Here is a 21,014-nt window from a genome sequence, read left to right as displayed (position 1 = left end):
AGCTCTCCAAATATCAGCCCCAACATACTGTCCAGTCACCTCTCACTCTACCCCGCCCACACACACAAATACACTGTGTTCTAGCCAAACCATACTATTTTGTTTTCTACAGTTGTGCCTTCTTTTCTCTTTTTCTTTGCTCATCTCTTGCACTTCCTTCATGTTTACCTATTGAAGTCGAGTTCAGATGTGCCCATCTTATGAATTCCTCCCTGATTCTTCTATCCAAATGTGATTTATTGCTCTTCTGAGCTCTCAGAGTATTCTGATCATATTCTTCTTGGCACATAGTCTGCCTCAAATTATCATTACTTAGATACCTATCCTGCTAGATTGCAAGCTGTCTTCATGTTGCCAAGCACCAGATCATTGTCCAACAAAGATTTGCTGGAGGAATTTATGAATAAATAAGGGAATGAATGATTAAAAACAAATAGTATACATCTGTTCCCATTCATCCCATGCAACATCCATCTCAGCACCTTCAAAGAGACTAAGAAGATTCCCACAGTTGATAAGAAGAGAGAGGCAGAGGTGCCTGGGTCACTCAGTCAGTTAAGCATCTGCCTTCGGCTCAGGTCCTGATCCCAGGATCCTGGGATGAAGGCCCACATCAGGCTACCCCCTCAGAAGGGAGTCTGCTTCCTCTCCTGCCTCTATCCTACCCCGGCTCTGCTCTCTCATTCACTCTCTCTCAAATAAATAAATAAATAAAATCTGAAAGGAAGGAAGGAAAGAAAGAGGCGGTGGGCACAGAGTAAGCCAAAATACCTGCTCTAACTGGAGAGAACAAGGCTAAGGGAGAATTATTATACCTGGCCCAGCCTGCCTTACAACAACAACAGAAGCAGCAGCAACAAGAGCAACAACTAATATTTACTAAGCACTTGCTATGTGATGACATCATGCAAACGGATTTACATGCACTATTTTGTTTAATCCATCAACAGCCTATGATATTGGTACTATCCTTACCCTGTTTTCCAAGTGAGGAGACTGAGAATCAGAGAGGTTAACTCACTTATCCAGGGTCACAGAGTTTGGAAGTGGCAGAGCTGGAATTGGGACTCAGTCCTGATTCTAAGCCATGCTCTTAACAATGAGCCAGACTATAAGGGAGACATGGATGGCTGTCCTACCTAACGGTGAGGTCCTGGCATTACAGGAGCTATAATCTATATATTATGCTAACCTTGAAGTGCCTAAACAGTACCTACTATGTCCTGAAGGCCCAGCAAATGGATTGGTATCAAAATCATCAAAAAAGTTTTTATCCTAGAAAGACAGTATAGGATAGGTAGAATAGATATACTTTCCCTATTCCTTCCATTAAGTACAACTAAATTCCTGGACATTATTCATAAAGCAAGCATAAGAAGACTGAAATATGGAGAGAAGAAGGCAGATCAGCTAGGGACCTTGGAATCCAAGGAATGACATATTGACTTCCCTGGGTTTTCTTTTGTCTCACCTCATTTTTCTCAGACCTGGAGCTGAAGAAGCTGGCAACCCAGAAACACCAATAAGTACAGACAAAAAAAAAAAAAAAAATCCCCATGAAAGCTGCTCTCTCTAGTCAAGCAAGCAGGAAAGGGACAACCTAGAAAGAAAGCTTTTAGACAATAACTAATCTACTTCAGCCAAATTCCACAGAAAAATCTGTGGCCCCACTCCCACCCATGCCAGCAAGGGTGAAGGCTAAGACTAGACTTCTATTCTCAGTAGGCTTTAATGAGGCATCCCAATCACTTGCAGATGGTGTCAGAGAAGGCTAAGTAGGGAGTCTGGACACTTGTACTTGCCAGAGGTAACAAGCTCCCTATAGCACCCCACAGTGTCAGTGAAGACCACATGGGGACCTTGGACTTGGACCTCCACCCAGCAGTTATGAGGTGACCCTTCTCCTCCACATTGGGGTGGTATTAGAGGAGGCCTAGTACAGTTTAAGGACTTAAGGACTTTCATTCCTTCCATGATGTCAATGAAAGCTATGTGGGGGTAGCAGTAACAAAGCTCTCCTAACCCCTCTCACCCAGGGAGTTATCAGAGAAGGCCTACTGGAGAGCTGGAACTTTCACCTCCACCCAGCAGTAATAAGGAGAGAGGCCAAGTGGGGAACCTGGACTTCTACCCCACCTTGCAGTAACAAATTCTCTTCCCATTCCTCCACTAGAGGGGTGTCAGAGGAAGCCAGCTAAAACAGAAGGTTGAAAAAAGTCAAGAGTCTTATAATACCCCAAATTCCAAGTTTCGATTAAAAGTCACTTATCATACCAAGAACCAGAAAGATCTCAAACTGAATGAAAAAAAAAAAAGAGAAATAGATGCCAACACTGAGTTGTCAAAATGTTAGAATTATCTAACAAAGATTTTAAAGTAACCATCACAAAAAATATTTTAATGAACAATTATGAACACGCTTGAAACAAATGAAAAAAATAAGTCTCAGCAAAGATATAGAAAGTCTTAGCAAAGAAATAGAAATATAGGGGCGCCTGGGTGGCTCAGTCGTTAAGCATCTGCCTTCAGCTCAGGTCACGATCCCAGGATCCTGGGATCGAGCCCCGCATCAGGCTCCCTGCTCCGCGGGAAGCCTGCTTCTCCCTCTCCCACTCCCCCTGCTTGTGTTCCCTCTCTCGCTGTGTCTCTCTTTGTCAAAAAAAAAAAAAAAAATCTTAAAAAAAAAGAAAGAAATACAAAGAACCAAATGGAAATTTTAGAATTCAAAAATACCATAACAGAACTAAAGACCTCAGTGGATGGGCTTGAAAGCAGAATGGAGAGAACAGAGAAAAGAATCAGTAAACTAGAAGATAAAACAGTAGAAATTGCCCAATCTGAACAACAAAGAGGGGGGAAAATACTGAAAATAGACTACAGGACTATAACGAAAGATCTAACATTTTTATAATGGGAGTTCCAGAGGGAGAATAGAGAGTAGGGCTGATCAAGTATTCAAAAATGGCAGAAACTCCCCTGAATTTGGCGAAATATGTAAACCTACAGATTCAAGCAGTTGAGTGAATTCCAAACAGGATAAACCTAAAGAAGTCCACACCAGGATAAACCTAAAGAAGTCAAAATTCTAAACACTGAAGACAAAGAAAACCCTTGAAAGTAATGAGAAATGACAACTTACCTAGAAGGGAACTCAATTCAAATACAGTGGATTTTTCATCAAAAACCATAAAGACAAGAAAGAAGTGGCACAACTTTTTTGAGAGCTAAAAGAAAACTGTCAACCCAGAATATCTAGTGAAAATATCCTTCAGAAATGAAAGGAAAATCAAGACATTCTCAGATAAAGGAAAACTAAGAGAATGTGTCACTAGCAGACCTACTCTAAAAGAATGGCTAAAGAAAATTCTCCAAACACAAAGGAATTGATAAAAGAAGATACCTTGAAACACCAAAAAGGAAGAAAAAACGTGGTAATTCCTCTTGAGTTTTCTAAATTATATTTGTTGAAACAAAAATTACAACACTGATGCATATAAAGGAAATACTTTAGATATTAAAAATGGGGAAAGGTAAAGGGATGTAAAATGAGGTAAAATGTTTACACTTCACCCGAACTAGTAAAATGATGACACTAGTAGACTGTGGTAAGTTTTGCATATATAATGTAATGCCTAAAGAAACCATTTTAAAAGAAGAGATAAACTCAAAAACACCATAGAGAAATAAAAGCAGAATTCTAAAAAATGTTTCAGTAACCCACAAAAAGGAAAAAGAAATGGAAATGAAGTAGGGAACAAAGAGAAAACGTAAAAGGTCAGACTTAGGCTCTAATAGATCAATAATTATATTAAATGTAAATGGCATAAATACACAAATTAATGAGTAAAAATCATGACCTAACTGTGTGTGTGTGTGTGTGTGTGTGTGTGTGTGTGTAGGGAGAGAGAGATGGAGAGAGAGGGAAAGCAAAAGGATGAAAAAAGATATATCATGAAAATATTAACAAAACAAAGCAGAAGTCCATATGTATATCAGTCCATATACCATATTAGTATCAGATAAAGTAGACTTCAGAGTAAATAAAATTACCAGAGACAGAGAGGGATATGATATAATGATTAATAGGTCAACTCATCAAGAAGATATACAATTCTAATTGTGTAGGATCAAGCAACAGAACTGCAAAATATGTGAAACAAAACCTGATAGAACTGAAAGGAGAAACAGACAAATACACAATTATAGTTGAAAACTTCAAAACCCTCTCTCAATAACTGACAGGACAACTGGATAGAACTCAAAACCACCATCAACCAACAGGATCTGATTGACATTTACAGAACACTCCAACAACAGTAGAATGCATATTATTTTCAAGTGTATATGGGACAATCACCAATGTAGACCATTTCCTGGGCCATAAAACAAGCTTCAACAAATTTAAAAGAATTAAAATCATACATGGTGTGTTCATTGACTACAAATTTTTTTAAAGAATTTATAACGTAAAGATAACAAGAAACTCTTCAGGTGCTTGGAAACAAAACAACACACTTGTAAATAATCCATGAATCAAAGCGGAAGTCTCAAGGGAAATTTTAAAAAATTCATTGAACTCAATGAAAATGAAAATACAACATATCAAAATTTGTGGGCCACAGTTAAAGCAGTGCTGATAGGAAATATATATATATATACTAAAGTCAGGCATTAGAAAAGCAGAAAAGTCAGGGCACCTGGGTGGCCCAGTCAGTTAAGTGCCTGACTCTTGATTTCAGATCAGGTCATGATCTCATCGTCATGAGATTGAGCCCCATGTCAGGCTCTGCACTCAGTGTGGAGTCTGCTTGAGATTCTCTCTCCTTCTCCCTCTGCCCCTCCCCTCCAAATAAATAAATAAATCTTAAAAAAAAAAAAAAAGAAAGAAAGAAAAGAGGCAAAGTCTTGGGCTCCTGGCTGGCTCAGTTGGTAGAGCATGTGTCTTTTGATCTCAGGGTTGTGAGTTCAAGCCCCACACTGGGCATGGAGACTACTTAATTTAAAAAATAAAAAAATACAATTGATAAGGCTTTAGCAAGACTGACAGAAAAGAGAGAAGACACAAATTATCAGTTTCAGGAGCGAAACAGGAAATACTGCTACAGACCCTGCAAACATCAACTGGATAAGGGAAGAGTACGAACAACTCTACACACGCTGAAAAACACAAACTACCACAACTCACCCAATGTGAAATAGATCATTTTAATAATTTTCTAACTATTAAGAAAGTTGAATTAATCATTTTTAAATTCTCATAAAGGAAATCTCCAGGCCCAGACAATTTTACTGGAGAATTCTAATTCTACCAAATATTTAAAGAAAAAAGAACAACAGAGCTACATAATCTCTTCCAGAAAATAGAAGAGGAGGTAACACTTCCTAATTAATTTTATGAAGTTAATATTAGCTGGCTATCATCAGACAAAGACAGTACCAAAGAGAGAGAGAAAACTGCACAGCAATATTCTTCATGAATATAGGTGCAAAAATCCTCAGCAAAATACTAGCAAACCAGGCAGGAGCACCTGGGTGGCTCAGTTGGTTAAGTGTCCGACTCTTGATTTTGGCTCAGGTCATAACCTCAGGGTCGTGAGATCCAGCCCTGTGTCGGGCTCCACACTGGGCATGGAGCCTGCTTAAGATTCTCCCTCTCCCTCTCCCTCTGCCCCTCCCCCCACTCTCTTTCCCTCTCTAAATATATACTAGCAAACCAGAAATCCAGCAATATGTAAAAAGAATTATACATCCTGACCAACTGGAGTTTATTCCAGTCATGAAAGGCTTGTTCAATATTTAAAAATCAATGCATTCTACCTTATGCACAAGCTAAAGAACAATCGCATGAATGTATTAGTTGATGCAGAAAAAGCATTTGACAGGATTCAACACCCAGTTCATGATAAAAACTCTGAAAAATAGGAGGAAGGAAGGAGGGGAACAACAAAAACAAAAACTCTGAAAAATAGGAATATAGGGGGAACTTCCTCAATTTGATAAAGAGCATCCATAAAAATCCTAGAGGTAACATTACACTTAGTGGTGAAAGACTGAATGTTTTCCCCCTAAGACCAGGAAAAAGACAAGGATGTTCCCTCTCACCACTCCAATTCAACGTAGAGCTTGAGATTCTAGCCAGGGCAATAAGGCAAGAAAAGGAAATAAAAACTATACATATTGGAAAAGAAGACATTACTGTCTACTTAGGAAATCCCAAGGAATCTTAAAAAAAAAACAAAACCTTTTAGTACTAATGCATGAAATTAGCAAAGTTGAAGGATAAAAATAAATATACAAAAATCAGTTGTATTTCTATATATTAGCAATGCATATATGGCCCCTGAAATTAAAAATAAAATATCATTTAAAATTGCTCAAAAATAAAATGAAATACTCAGGTATAAATCTAACAAAATATGGGCAGGAATGGTATGCTGAAAACTACAAAGTGCTGATGAAAGAAATTTTAAAATCTCTTTAATGGAGAGACAAATCATAGTCACAAATTGGAAGACTTTATGTAGTAAAGATGTCAGTTCTCTTCAAACTGATATACAGGTTTAACACAGTTCTTATGAAAATCCCAGCAGGATGGTTTTTTTGGTAAATATAGACAAAATTATTCTAAAGTAGTATGGAAAGGCAGAAGAGCTAGAATATCTAAAACATTCTGAAAAAGAATAAAGTGGGAAGAATGCATCTATGCAATTTCAAATCTTATTATATATGTATATATAGCTACAATAATCCAAACTATATGGTATTGGTAGAGATATACACACATAGATCAATGAAACAGAGGGTTGCCCGGGTGGCTCAGTTGGTTAAGTGTCCAACTCTTGGTTTTGGCTCAGGTCACAATCTCATGTGTTGTGAGATCAAGTCCCACATTGGGGAGTCTGCTTGAAGATTCTCTCCTTCTGCCCCTCCCCCAACTTATGCACATGCACGCTCACTATCTCTCTCTCTCTCAAATTAAAAAAAAAAAAATCTTTAAAACAAATGGAACAGAATAGAGAATCCAGAAGTAGACCACACAAATATGCCCAACTGAGTTTGTTTTTTTTTTATCTTTTTGCCCAACTGAGTTTTGACAATGGTGCAAAAGCAATTCAATGGAGGAAAGATAGTCTTTTCAAAACAAATGGTGCTAGAGCAAGTGGGTGTCCATTAGGTTAAAAAAGAAAAAAAACCTTGAACTATGTCACCTTATATAAAGATTAATTCAAAATGAACTACAGATTCAAATGTAAAATATAAAATTATGAAACATTTAGAAAATGGGGAAATAAGTTGTGGTACATTCACACTACAGAATACTACTCAGCAATAAAAAGGAATGAGCTACTGATACACATCACAACGTGGATTACTCTCCAGAGAATTATGTTGGGTTTTTAAAAAAAAAATCAATCCCCAAAGATTATATACTGTATGATTCCATTTGTATAATATTCTTGAAATGATGAAATCATTTAACTGGGGAAAAAAATTGGTGGTTGCCAGGGGTTAGGGAAGGAGTAAGGGCCGGAAGGAAGTGGGTGTGGCTATAAAAGGGCAACATAAGAGATCCTTGTGATAGAGACGTCCTGTACCTTCCCTGTATCAATGTCAATATCCTGGTTGTGATACTGTGCTATAGTTTTGTAAGATATTATCATTGGCCAAAACTAGGTAGAGTATTCTATTATTTCTTACAACTGCACATGAATTATCTCATAAAGGTTAATTTTTTTAAATGATCAAAGAAAATGAGCATTTCTTTGCACAAGCTCTTCATAGACCTCATCCTGGGAGATAGAGCACAGCTGAAAATATATGTAGAATCACAGAAGGTCTAAAAGAAATGCATGTATGGGACATCTGGTTGGCTCAGTTGGTTGGGCATCTGCCTTCGGCTCAGGTTGTGATCCCAGGCAGCAGGGAGCCTGCTTCTCCCTCTGCCTGTGCTCACCCTGCTTGTGCTCTCGCTCGCTCTCTCTCTGACAAATAAATAAGTGAAATCTTAAATAAATAAATAAATAAATAAATAAATAAATAAATAAATAATGAGTCCCTAACACATTCTATGATCCATGGGGTTCTTATTGTCAGGGCAGCCATGTTCCTTCTAACATTCTTTGGGATTTTGTCGATACTGGGATCTGAAAATAAGGGAACCTTTGGGCAAAGCTGGAGGGCAAGTCCCAGGTTTATATTGCAGAAAGATTTTAAAGGAGTTGAGGGACAGATGTGAGGGAGCACAGAGCAAACTCAGAAGCCACCTCCTCCAGGAATCCTCTGCACTGTTGCCCAAATTAGGCATCACCTTCCCTCTGTTCTATTACCCTTCATTATAATCTACTATGATCAACAACTTACTTTTCTGTCTCCCTCTCTAAACCATACATTTCTTGAGGTTTCGGATCATGTCTCACCTTGCCTCTCCATACCTTAAATGTTATATTTTTAGGTTAAAACAAATAAAAGACTATATACTCTCATTTTTAGATGTAGGGCCAAGACCTTTCTTTGTGTATGGATATACTGATTGGCATTTCACCAACATCTTTCTTGATTGAGCTATACCCAGAATACATTGATTGCCATTTTCAGTTTTGATTTCTTTAACATGGATTGGAAACTGAAAAGTATTTGAGAAACTATCTGAATGCAGAATCCTAGATTTTTTTTATGATTTTTCCCCTTCTTTTTCAGTTGTCTCACTAATACATAATTTCATAAAATTTTTAAGCAACTTGCTGTTACAGTCTTTCCAAACAGCAACATTAGTTTAGTACTCATATTTCACTGGTTTATATAACATTTAGTTAAATTATATAATAAGAATAATATGCACAGCTGGCATAAACAGGCTGAGTTAAAAACAAATGACTCTTGGTAAGCATGCAATTCAACCAAATGGGGGAGCGCAAGTGCATGGCATCCTAGCCATGAAGGTTTGATGAGCCATGAGTGTAAGTCAGTATGTTATACAAAAGAATTGATGGTGTCACTTAAGCCAGTGAGCCAGGTAAGTACAGGTTGTTTAAAGTTCTATTTTAATAGTATCAGTAATAATAACTTACTGAGTGCTTAATAAGTGCCAGGCATCACATCAAATGCTTCTATACATATCTAAATTAATCACTACCTGAAGCAAGTATTATCATTCCCATTTTATAGATAAGGAAACTGAAGCTCAACACAGTTCAGTAACTCTCCCAAGTTCTTCTAGCTGTTAGGTGGTAGAGCTGAGTTTCTGTTCAACTCTAAAATCCGTGCTTTTATGTGCTATACTATGTTATTTCTATTATTTGTCTTGTGGATAAATGAAGGACTGCAGGCAAGTATGCAGAGGACAGGAAGAGGCTAGGAGTTGGGAGACATTTTCCTACAGCTGGGAAAGTGTCCCTTGAAGAGCAACTGGTTCATTCTTGGCAGTTTCCTGAGGTGAGAGGGGTCCCTAAGGAGAGGGTTGGATGTTCTTAGAGAGGTTGGGAGTGGGGAGGAGGCCCACAGAGAGTGATGGAGGAAGCCTAGACCTGGTGCTGGGATGTATCAGTCCTGTCTCCTGTATCTATTCCAGACTTCTGACTGGCATCAACACTGGCCTCCCTGTGCTCGCTTCAGCAGCACATATACTAAAATTGGAACCATACAGAGAAGATTAGCATGGTCCCTGCACAAGGATGACACGCAAATTCAAGAAGCGTGCCATAAAAACAAACAAACAAACAAAAAAACACGTTGGCCTCCCTTTCTTTAGTTCAATCCTGCCTTCTTTTCTTTCAGTTGAATCTTTTCAGGCTGGAATCTTTAAACTTAATTACAAAATGAAACGAAAACAGCAAAGCTACACTCTCAATGCCTGGACCCACGACCCCAGACATACTAGCAGCTCAATCACAGAGCAGCTTGGCTACCAAGGCTCATGGGCCAAACACCTCCCCATTTCAATTTCTCATCTCAGCCCTGGGTGGATCAAGCATAATGGATTCAGGCTGGCGCCATGGCTGGACCTGGGTGGGGGTGGGGGGCTCAGTTCTTCCCCTGCCTTCCTTCTTTTTTTTTTTTTTTTTTAAGATTTATTAGTTTATTTGAGAGGGAGAGAGAAAGCACCAGAGAGGTGAGTGTCAGAGGGAGAAGCAGACTCCCTGCTGAGTGAGGGGCCTGATGCGGGACTCAATCCTGGGATCATGAGCTGAGCTGAAGGCAGACGTTTAACTGACTGAGCCACCCAGGCTTCCCTCCAGACCTCTTCTTAGCTGCCTTCTCTGAGCATCTGTCCTCTAACCAGGTGCATACCTCTGCACATGAGAGCTACCTAAGCCCAGGCATCCTGGTCTCCTGGTGAGGAACAACAGTCAAGGTCTGGCTCCTCCTATGTTTTTCAATCCCTCCTCCCTCCTTGCCCCTATCCATCCCCACATCTCCTGCTTCCTGGATGACTCTTATCCTTAGAAGAGGAGGCCCTGCTCCCACTCTCAGGCCCATTTTTCCCTGCCCTGTTAAATCCTGTTACCTGAAGCACACCTACTGGCTGAGATTTAGGTTCACTCAGTTCCCAGCTGATACTTGGGTCTAATCTCTCCTTTGCCTTGTGCCTTGGAGAAAGCATTATATTCCCTGGCACTTCACTGTCTCCTGCTGGATCCCTCCAATGGCCTGGAGCAGATTCCTCACCTCCTGCAAATTGTTCTTTCTGCTTGGAATGCCCTTCTATCCTTCCTTACTTGGCTACTTTTTAGTTATCCTCTGGATCACAGCTTCGATGTCACCTCCTCTAAGAAGCTCCTCTCATTCCACATCTGTGCTGGGTGCCTTTTTAGCTCTTAAAACACTATACTGAAATGGACTCATTACTTATATGTCTCCCACACTGGTCTCTGAGCCCTGAGAACCTGTATCTTGTTCACCAGTGTGTCCCAGCACCTAACAGTGTTTGTCATGTGGTAGGTGCTCAGCGAATGTTGTTTATTTAGAGCTTTTTTAAAAAAAGATTTTATTCATTTATTTATTTGACAGAGAGACAGCAAGAGAAGGAACACAAGCAAGGAGAGTGGGAGAGGGAGAAGTAAGCTTCCCACGGAGCGGGGAGCCTGATGAGGGGCTCGATCCCAGGAACCTGGGATCATGACCGGAGCCGAAGGCAGACGCTTAATGACTGAGCCACCCGGGCGCCCCTGTTTATTTAGCTTTTTAATCAATCGATGATTAAACCCCTTCTGGTTTGAAAGCCTGACCTACTACCCATCAACTTTCATCTGCTGTATAAGGATAGTTTTGTCTCCCTGGTCATGTGTGGGGGCAGAATGACTCTAGTGAATGAGGTCACCCAGTCACCCACCTCCTTGATGCACCCATCCAGGTTTCCAGAAACCTTCTGACCTCCTATCTATAGATTTTCCAATATCAAAAATACTGTATATGGGCAATGTATTATCAGTCAAGGTAGACTAGGTTTGTAGCTGTAACAACCCCCATCAGCAATTTAAGATAAGGAAGGTTTATTTCTCCTTCTCACTGTATGTGCATTATGGTTGGGTGGGGACTATGCTTTGCACTGACAGTTCTCAAGAACCCAAGCATGGCTCTAAGAAGTCTTGTGGTTAGGGGCACCTGAGTGGCTCAGGTGCTTAAGCATCTGACTCTCGATCTCAGCTCAGGTCTTGATCTCAGGGTTGTTAGTTCAAGGGCCCTGTCATGCAGCCCGGCGTGGAGCCTACTTAAAAAAAAAAAAAAAAAAAAGTCTTGAGGTTAAAAAAAGTTTAAATCCGGTTTACATGCGTTTAACCTTCTGTTTCTCAAATTATTTAACCTTAAAACTCTTTCTTTTATATAACACCTATTTCTATCCTATGGCCTCATGCTCAGAAATGCCAGTCTAAAGAGGATGAAGCAGGACGCCTGGGTGGCTCAGTTGGTTGAGCGTCTGCCTTCGGCTCAGGTCGTGATCCCAGGGTCCTGGGATCGAGTCCCATATCGGGCTCCTTGCTCGGCGGAGAGCCTGCTTCTCCCTCTGCCCTTCCCCCTGCTTGTGCTCTCTCTCGCTCTCTCTCAAATAAATAAAATCTTAAAAAAAAATCATTAAAGAGGATGAAGCATAACAGATTTCTATGGCACTTCTAATAGGTGATAAAGTAAGAGTAAAGCAGTCTCTGCTCAGATTTATTGATGTTTAAAATGTGTTCGAATATCTGTGGGTCCTTACTTTGTGCCAAGTGAAGTGCTCTGCCAGGTGCTGGGGATATAGGACTTGCAAAATGTATATGGTCCTTGCTGTCATCAAGCTTCCCTTCCAGTGGGGAAGACACATATTAAACCACTAACAGCCATCCTCACTATGCACACAAAATAAATATGTTCCAAAGTGCTATGGAAGAAAGGCACAGGGTATGCTATGAGAGTGTGTAATAGAGTGACCTTTCCTAGTCATGTAAAGCTGCCCCAAGGAAATTAATCTACTATTTAGTCAGGCAACATGAGGGTGGAGAGTAGAGGTTGTGGGTAGAGGTGGGAAATGTATCAGGCAGAGAAAACAGCATGTTTAAAGGCCCTGAGATAGGAACACAGAGGTCAGTAAATTTGGAACACTTTGAGAAAGGGGATGAACAAAGGCCCATATCATGCAGGCCTTGCTGGTCAAATGGGCATTTTGAGTTTTATTCTGAGAGCAGTGGGAGCCAATGAAAGGGCTCCCAATCCAACAGGGAAAATGCAGACACATTCAGCTATTTATTGTATGGCTTTTTAGATTATTTCATTGGCATAGCACATTATGCTTTACAAAATACTTTCATGTCATTATCTTATGTCTTCCTTGCAGCAGCCCTCTGAAGGAAATAGTTCAAATACTAGTATGTATGGGAATATGAGGCCCAGAGATGTAAGCAATGTGTCCAGTGACCCAGTCTGGGAGAAGACATCCATATCCTGGTCATTTTACTTCTTAGGCTGGACATGCAGAGAAAGCACTGGCTCTGCGTGAGTCTATCTTGAAATCTACCTCACTGGCAGGGAGGTCTTTTACAGGGCTATATAGTGGGAATAGTGGTTAAGTGCTCAGGCCAAGTGTCTGCCAAACTGAAGTTCAAATTCCAGCTCAGCAACCACTTACTAGCTAGCTATCCTCTAGTAAGTTCATTAACCTCTCTGACCCTCACACTCCTTAGTTGTAAACTCGGGGTAATCATACTGACCTCATAGTTGCCATAAAGATTAAATGAGATAATGCAAAAGGTGAAAATGTCTGACAGGAGCTCAACAGATATCAGTTTGACTCTTTATTTTGGAACCTTGGGATATACTGAATGTGGAACTTAAATGAAGTTAAAATCCCTTCATACCAGGGTTCATTGTATATGAAATGGGTTGAATTCTTGTGTGATTTGCAGACATTCAAGATGGTACAGAGGAGGAAGAAGTTCTGGGGCCCTTTTGAATAACAATGTTGATGCTCAAAGTGAAGTCTTTACAGCTAGCACTTCTACCTTCTATACTGTGTAGGAGAATTCTGCAGGTAATTTCCCTGGGAGCTAAGTGCAGTGGAGTAATCTCCCAGGTGGATATTTAGTGATGGCTTGAGAACCACATTCAAGGAGCTGTCTAGGGGTCAGAACCCTGGAAAAACAGCACTTAAGGGTCTCAGAGTTCTGCTAAACATTAGCTGAAAGGCCTTCCCAGAGAGTTGGCAGGGATATTAAGGTGAAGTACAAAGGCCTGGAGTGTGGGGAATATCTGTGATTCACTGGGTATCCTTGACTGTTTGTGGGGCTTTTAATTCAGGGCAGCATAGACATTTGTGGGACCTGCCCTCCCCCCTGGGGTATGCTGTTGTACTCTGAGAACTTTATATGGAAAAAGATAGGCCTTGAGTTTTCCTAGCTTTGCAGTTAATCTTTGCTCTTGAAGATGGGCCTGCCAGAAATGGGTGAAAGGTTGAGCAGGGTCTCAGAGAAGTCTAATCAGTGACTCTCAAACATTTTACCCTGACTCACAACCTGAAATATATTTTGCATGGTGACCCAGCATGCTGGTGCGCTCGCTCTCTCTCTCTCTCTCTCTCTCTCTCTCTCTCTCTCCCACACACACACATATACACCTCTGAAACAAAATTTTAGTAAGCAGTATCTATACTTACATATGTGATGCACCTTGGTATTTTACTTTCTCTTTTATTCTATTTCATTAAATTGATTTCATGACCCCGCTAATGGATTGCAACCTGCACTTTGAGAAATATTGGTCTTATAGATGATGACTTGTCCTTGAAAGTGATTGAGGAAGATGTTATCCATGAATAATGAAATTCAGATGAGCAATGCCAAAGGCTGAACAGACTGACTGTATACTTTAAATGCTCATAGCAGATCCAGAATCTGGCTTTCTGTCACTTCTGGACATTGAGATTAGAGACAGTAAAAATAATAAGAAAAATAACAACACTTACTAAGGACCTACTCAGTGCAGAGAACTGGGCTAGGTACTTGAGTGGGATAAAAATATAAATAATAAATACTCTCTCTACTTAAAAGTCTTCATAACCTAGTGGAAAAGATGGACTGGATCATAAACACAAGAATATGAGGAGATTTCAGGCCAACATATCAGACTGAGTTGATGTAGGAAGATGTCTCTCACTAGAAATAGAAACTTTATAATTGTTTATGATAAATTTAAAAACATATAAAATATAACAATTAAAAAGTATATAACCACATTTTAAAGCAGTAAATGGAAGTTTCTAAGTGCCAGGAATGAAAAGAAAACTCAGAACCAAAGTGGCCATTGGGAGCTCACAGAGGCCTTGGATCCAGTACTATGTCATAAGAGATAGAGTTTAACAGTGATGAGGATAAAAGAGTGAGCCCCAGGCCACTGTATTTTGGGGCACTGGAGCTGAGCTTCCTTCATAAACTTAGGAGCCATGAGGTATTACTTATCCATGAAACAGGAATGGGAAAACTCCACTCAGGATGAGGACTCAGTAGAAAAGCTTGTCATCTTTCTGTGGCTGAGGATGGAATAAAGATTATTCTGTGAGAAATTAGAAACCCAAGCCTGTGCTGAACATAGATGTGCAGTGTAAATTTGCACTATTCACAAGGTGTAGGAAACTCAATTCAAGAAAATAACAAATAAAATGGTCCAGAAATAATGAGACCCATAGAGTCCCAGCAGAGGCAAAACTGCCTGACATGATGCTTCCTCCATGGCCAAGGGCATTTAAGTCTCTTACAGAAACCAAGTTCTGTGGGAGATGAGTTCACAATAAAGAACTTTGAACCACAAGAAGAAATGAACCACTACAGGGGTGCCTGGGTGGCTCAGTCAGTTAAGCATCTGCCTTCAGCTCAGGTCATGATCTCAGGATCCTGGGATCGAGCCCTGCATTGGGCTTCCTGCCCAACAGGGAGCCTGATTCTCCCTCTCCCTCTGCTGCTCCCCCTGCTTGTGCTCTTGAGCTCTCTCTGTCAAATAAATAAATAAAATCTTTATTTATTTATTTGACAGAGAGAGACACAGCGAGAGAGGGAACACAAGTAGGGGGAGTGGGAGAGGGAGAAGCAGGCTTCCTGCTGAGCAGGGAGCCTGATGCGGGGCTCAGTCCCAGGACCCCAGGATCATGACCTGAGCCGAAGGCAGATGCTTAACAACTAAGCCACCCAGGCGCCCCAGTAAATAAAATCTTAAAAAAAAAAATGAGAATCAGCAAAGACAATACATTGGAGAATTAAAATAACTATATAGGTAATAAAACAATATGGAAAATACTTTAAATAAATATATTTAAAATATTCCCCCTAAAAAGGAAAGAATAAAATCCAAAAGGCAAGAATAAGGCATAATGGAAAAGAAAAGTAGAATTTAAAAGAACCAAATAAAATTTCTAGAAATAAAATACTGAAATAAAAACAACTCAGTGGAGTGGTTAAGGAGTTGATAACACTGCTAAAGAGAGAATTAGTGAATTGGAAGGCAAATTGGAAAGTACCCAAAATGCCCCTCACAGAGTTAAAGTCATGGAAAATATGAAGAAGAAGCTTAGAAACGTGAGAAATAAATGAGAAGGTCCAATAGAGATATTAGAAATTCCAGAAGAAGAGAACAGAGAGAAAAGGGAGAGTAGCAATACATAAAGATTCAATGGTGGCAAATTGACCAGTATTGAATGCAAAAAAAAAAAAAAATTAGCTGTCAATAAGAAGGAACACAACTGGATTTCCAAGCAGAATAAATGAAAATAGATATATATCTAAAAACATTAGTGATTCTGCAGAACATCAAAGATAAAAATCTTAAAAGCAACCAGCATAATGACAATCAGACAGGCAGCAGGCTTCTCGTTAGGAGCAATAGGAACCAGAAGAGAAATAATTACAGCCTCAAAATGCTGAAGGAAATAACTGTCAACCTAGAAAACTATACCCCAGATAATTATCATTCAACACAGAGATAAATCTGAAATAAAGACAATTTCAGATACAAATGAAAGAGTTTACTATTCATAGATCCTTGCTAAAAGAATTTCTAAAAGACTTTGGTGAGAAGAAGTTGAACCCAAAAGGAAGAATTGGGCTAACAGAAGCCATGGCAAGCAATGAAATTGGTAAATATGTAAGTAAATCTAAACAATAATAATTATTAATAATAATTTTTTGAAAGAGTAAAAAATATGGTGGAACTAAAATACTAATCAGTAAATTACATGAAAAATGGAAGAGCTTGGTTTACATTCTAAGATCCTTCTATTGTTTAACAGGGGAACAGAAATACACATTAACATTAGTCTTTAAGTAACATAGGCATGTTTATTTTATTTTTTTATTTTTTTTAAAGATTTTATTTATTTATTAGAGAGAGAGAATGAGAGAGAAAGCACATGAGATGGGGGGCGGGTCAGAGGGAGAAGCAGACTCCCTGCCGAGCAGGGAGCCCGATGCAGGACTCGATCCAGGGACTCCATCCAGGATCATGACCTGAGCTGAAGGCAGTCGCTTAACCAACTGAGCCACCCAGGCGCCCAACATAGGCATGTTTAAAAAATTAAGAGTAACCCTGTTTGGCTAGAAATAGAATGCTTAACTTCCAAACCAGTAAAAAAGAAAATTTAAAGAAAAACAGAATAAAGAAAACTCATCAATATTGTAGAAGGTATGGAAGAGGGAAAGCAAAGAAAAAGCATCAAAACAAAACACAGAGATGATAGAAGTAAGTCCAAATGCATTAATCACAATAAAGGTAGACATATCACATTTTCCCATTAAAAGAGACTTTCAGTTTGGAGTTTTAAAAAATCCAGGCATAGGCTGTTCACAAAAGACTTGCCTAAAATAAGGTCACAGAAAAACTGAAAATAAAGATATAAAACAAGATATGCTAGGCAAATATTAACCAAAAGGAAGGTAAGCTAGCAATACTGATATCAAACAAGAATTTAAGAGCAAAAGCACTAATAAGGATAAAATGAGATATTATTTGTTGATAAAAGGAAAAATCCAACAAGGAGATTTGCTTATCAGCCGGGTGGGGCGGTCCTGCCTGAGCATCTTGAGTCCAGCCTAGAGAGGCTCCCCTGTCATGAGGAGCTGAGGGACAGCTCCCTAGTCTTGACTGCATTGCTTTGTCTTGCACCTGCCTGGGCTGGGGACAGTACAACACAGTGCACTGCTAGGAAAGAACATGCTGTTTTTCTCAGGTACAGCTTATAACTGTTCCATGACTTAGGTACTTGTTTATTGTAAACTTTTAGTATTTGGATTTTGCAAGTTTCGGGGGTGAGAGGAAACCATTAACCAGAATTCCCCAAAACCGGGAAGGGGTAACCACACTGGGCTGGAAAAGAACTAAATCCTCCATAGGATTCAAAAATAGCAAATACCACTGATACGCCCTTGGGATTTCTCTCAAACTCACTCTGTGAGTGGGAGGGACCCAAGGGGCTCTAGGATTTGAGGCCAATTGGAGGGTTTGGTATATATCCTTTAGTGGATCAGATGACAGGAAGCTGGATGAGGCTTACAATCTGGAGACATGGAGTCCTGTCCCTATTTGTGAAACTGGATCAGAATGTTGTGTTCCAGCCTCAAGGTGACCAGACATCTACAGATACTTAGAACCACACCTTCTGGGTATACCTCCCCTTGTATACTGTGTCCCTCCAGACCTATTACAGTGTGGTTGGTCCATGGGACTTGGCAATGTGGCTTTTTTGGCTTCATCTTAAACTCTGGTCAGCACAGCCTAAAGCCAAGGCTTTATGATGGAGTTGTTCTCAAGAGTTTTTATTTGCCTATCCTCTGGAGAGTTTGTGAGTTTATTTCTGTGACATGTACCTCTTGAGGGTCTGCCCAGCATCTTTGGGAACAACTCTCTCCATCTACACGGGTAGATTCCTAGGAAGCATTTTGGCCACAGTTGACTGAGGTAAGGTCAGATACCTCACACAAAAGAAGCCAATCAGATTCCTACTCTTGGGAGTTGGGAATTTGAACTGTTGGGGCCAGAGACTAAGATGCTTACAAGCAGAGTCACATGATGGCACCCGGAAGGAGAAGGCCCATGGGCTTCAGCTTCTAGGGACACAGAGCTGCTTTGTCTTCTGCCTTTCCCAAGCCTAGATATGATGATACTCCTGAATATCTTCAGTAAACATCCCTTTGTGCTTAAGCTAGCTCGGACTTCTTTCTGCCATTTTCAGCCTTTTTTTTTTTTTTTGGTAGCCTTATAAACATGACTTAAAGAAGCGATCCCCACTTCAGTAGGAAGGGTCTTCTTCTAGCAATTCATATAACTGCCAATTCAGAAGGTTTGAATTGAAGGGCTAAGGGCTCCAAATAAGGGCTCCAAGGTGGCAGCAGGTCAGTCCACTCCAGAACAGGGGCTGAGTCTGCCTGTCATCCACTGAGTAGGACTACATTTTCTCATCCTAGGAGCAGTCACTGGAAAGCTCTGACCTGGCTTTTCCCTGTTCAGCAGGCAGCACAGCCTTCCACTACACCAGAAGCAGTAGATATACCAAAGTGTCCCATTTAATAGCACTGAGCCAAGCAACGAGTAAACTACTCCAGGATTAAAAATGTGTTGAAAGAACTAAGCAGGGAATCAGGGAAAGAAACCATAATGAGCCATTGTGCAATGTGGAGCTGCATCCAAATGGTGGGGTTCTCTGAAGACATTGGCTAAACTTGATCCTGTGGAGTGGTATTCTTTGTAGACTTTTGGTGTACATGATCTTGTATTCTACATGTACCGTGGGTTTACCTGTTCCTGTGGGTGGTATTCTTAGAGACCATTGATATATCTGATCTTGCAGGCAGTTTTCCAGGAAACCATGGTTGTATCTGTTTGTATGGAGTGGGGTCCCTTCTAGACCAGAAGGATACCTAGTCATGTGAGAAGATGTCCCTGGGGCCACAGGTATACCTACACTGCTTCTGAAGGCACGGTATCTCCAAAAGACCACAGTCATAGCTGGTCTTGACGTGCACAACTTCCCCATTCTTATCAAGACCTCCTAAATGATAACAGCTTCCTTTATTAAAAATAAATGCCACTAGAGAAGAGTGCCAACTAATACAGGTAGAAGGAATTGTAGAATTAGAAAATTCACCATCTTATAACCACTATAGTTACAGTTGATTCAGGTAAGATCATCAATGGATCCTAAATTCCCTGTATAAAAGATATTTAGAGGACAAGGTATTCACACAGTCTCAATTCCCATCTCTGCCCCATCATAACATAGTACTTAGGGCAAAGGGCACCTTTACAATGGAGAAATTTGGATGATGCTACCTTAAAAATGATCAAACTTATCATCACCAATAATGAGAGAAACTGATATCCTATGGCTCCTGATAAGATGCACTGAGAAGGAAACATCACCTTGCCCAAAATGTTTAGCCTGAATTTAATCATGAGGAAACAATCAGACAAATCTAAACTGAGGGACATTCTTCTGCCTGGATTTTCCAAAACTCATGAAAGACACCCCCCCAAAAAAAGAAGTTGGAGAACTATTACAGCATAAAGGAGATTAAAAGGACAAAAATAAACACAATGAAAGATCTTGGATTGGGGTGAGGGAGGGGCAGTTATAAAGAACATTATTGGGACAGTTGAAGGGTTTTGAATATGGACTCGTATATGAGGCAAAGGTTAAAAGCTCCTGAAAGTGATCATCACACTGTTCAGTACAGACGAATGTCCTTGTTCTTAAAAGATAACTGCGGAAGTATTTTGGGAAGTGTCATTTATGTCAGCAATGAACACACAAGTGTTTCAGAAAGAGAAAGGGAGAGATAAACCCAGTTTGGAAATAGTTACACATTGTTCATCTGTGTCAGAGTATATGAGCATTCATTGCAACAGTGAACTTTGCTGGACAATTTAAAATATTTCAAAATAAAAAGCTGGAAGAAAAGAAACAGTTTCAAAACAAATACAGAAACACCTAATGAAATAATGGATCTAGTCAATGATAGTAAATGGCTGTTAAAACCATTAAGTGAGAAGCTGATGGAGGGAAAAAAGCTGAAGGAGAACTTTGTAATGGATAGATCCAGCTGATAGCAACTGAACCCGCTGATTAATCTTAATATTATAAAAAGAAAAGTGACGAGAAATTATGTGGTCCTGATGTGATACAATAGGAAGTTCATGCCACCTCTAAAATATTCTTGCCAAAAAATCAAATCTGAAGCCAAGCAACTCTGGAATCTACCAATTTCAAAGGACAGAGAAACATGTTAAATGATACCACAGGGTTGCCCTCAGCAAAATCCCAGAATGAGGGAAATTCCATAGGACAAATGGCCCACAGTCTCTTCAATAAATTGCAAGAAGAGGAAAGAAAGTGTAGCCTCTGGAATAAAAGAAGCTTAAGAGCCACATTGACCACATACAGTGTGTGGACCTGGATTAGAAACCAATTCAGGGAAATTTGAATAAGGAATAGATATCTGATGAGAGTAAGAAATTATAGTTAATTTTTATTTAAGTGAGATGATGCTATTGGGGTAATGTTAAAA

At 39.9% G+C, this 21,014-nt stretch overlaps 1 protein-coding gene and 1 non-coding gene across 3 annotated transcripts in view; both read left to right on the top strand.

Annotated features, from left to right (window-relative positions):
* The window catches only part of HIF1AN (hypoxia inducible factor 1 subunit alpha inhibitor), an 80,373-nt gene that overhangs the window by 43,297 nt on the left and 16,062 nt on the right, over window positions 1-21,014 (top strand). The window lies entirely within an intron of this gene.
* On the top strand, window positions 9,600-9,706 carry LOC112830994 (U6 spliceosomal RNA). The gene has a single exon (XR_003210044.1). It is a non-coding gene; the product is annotated as a U6 spliceosomal RNA (small nuclear RNA).

Source organism: Callorhinus ursinus, unplaced genomic scaffold, assembly GCF_003265705.2.
Source record: "Callorhinus ursinus isolate GAN/ISIS: 27379988/994484 unplaced genomic scaffold, GSC_fseal_2.0 scaffold20, whole genome shotgun sequence".
Taxonomy (NCBI): Eukaryota; Metazoa; Chordata; class Mammalia; order Carnivora; family Otariidae; genus Callorhinus; species Callorhinus ursinus.
Note: the sequence above shows the minus strand (reverse complement) of the source record. Positions and strands in the feature narration are given on the sequence as shown.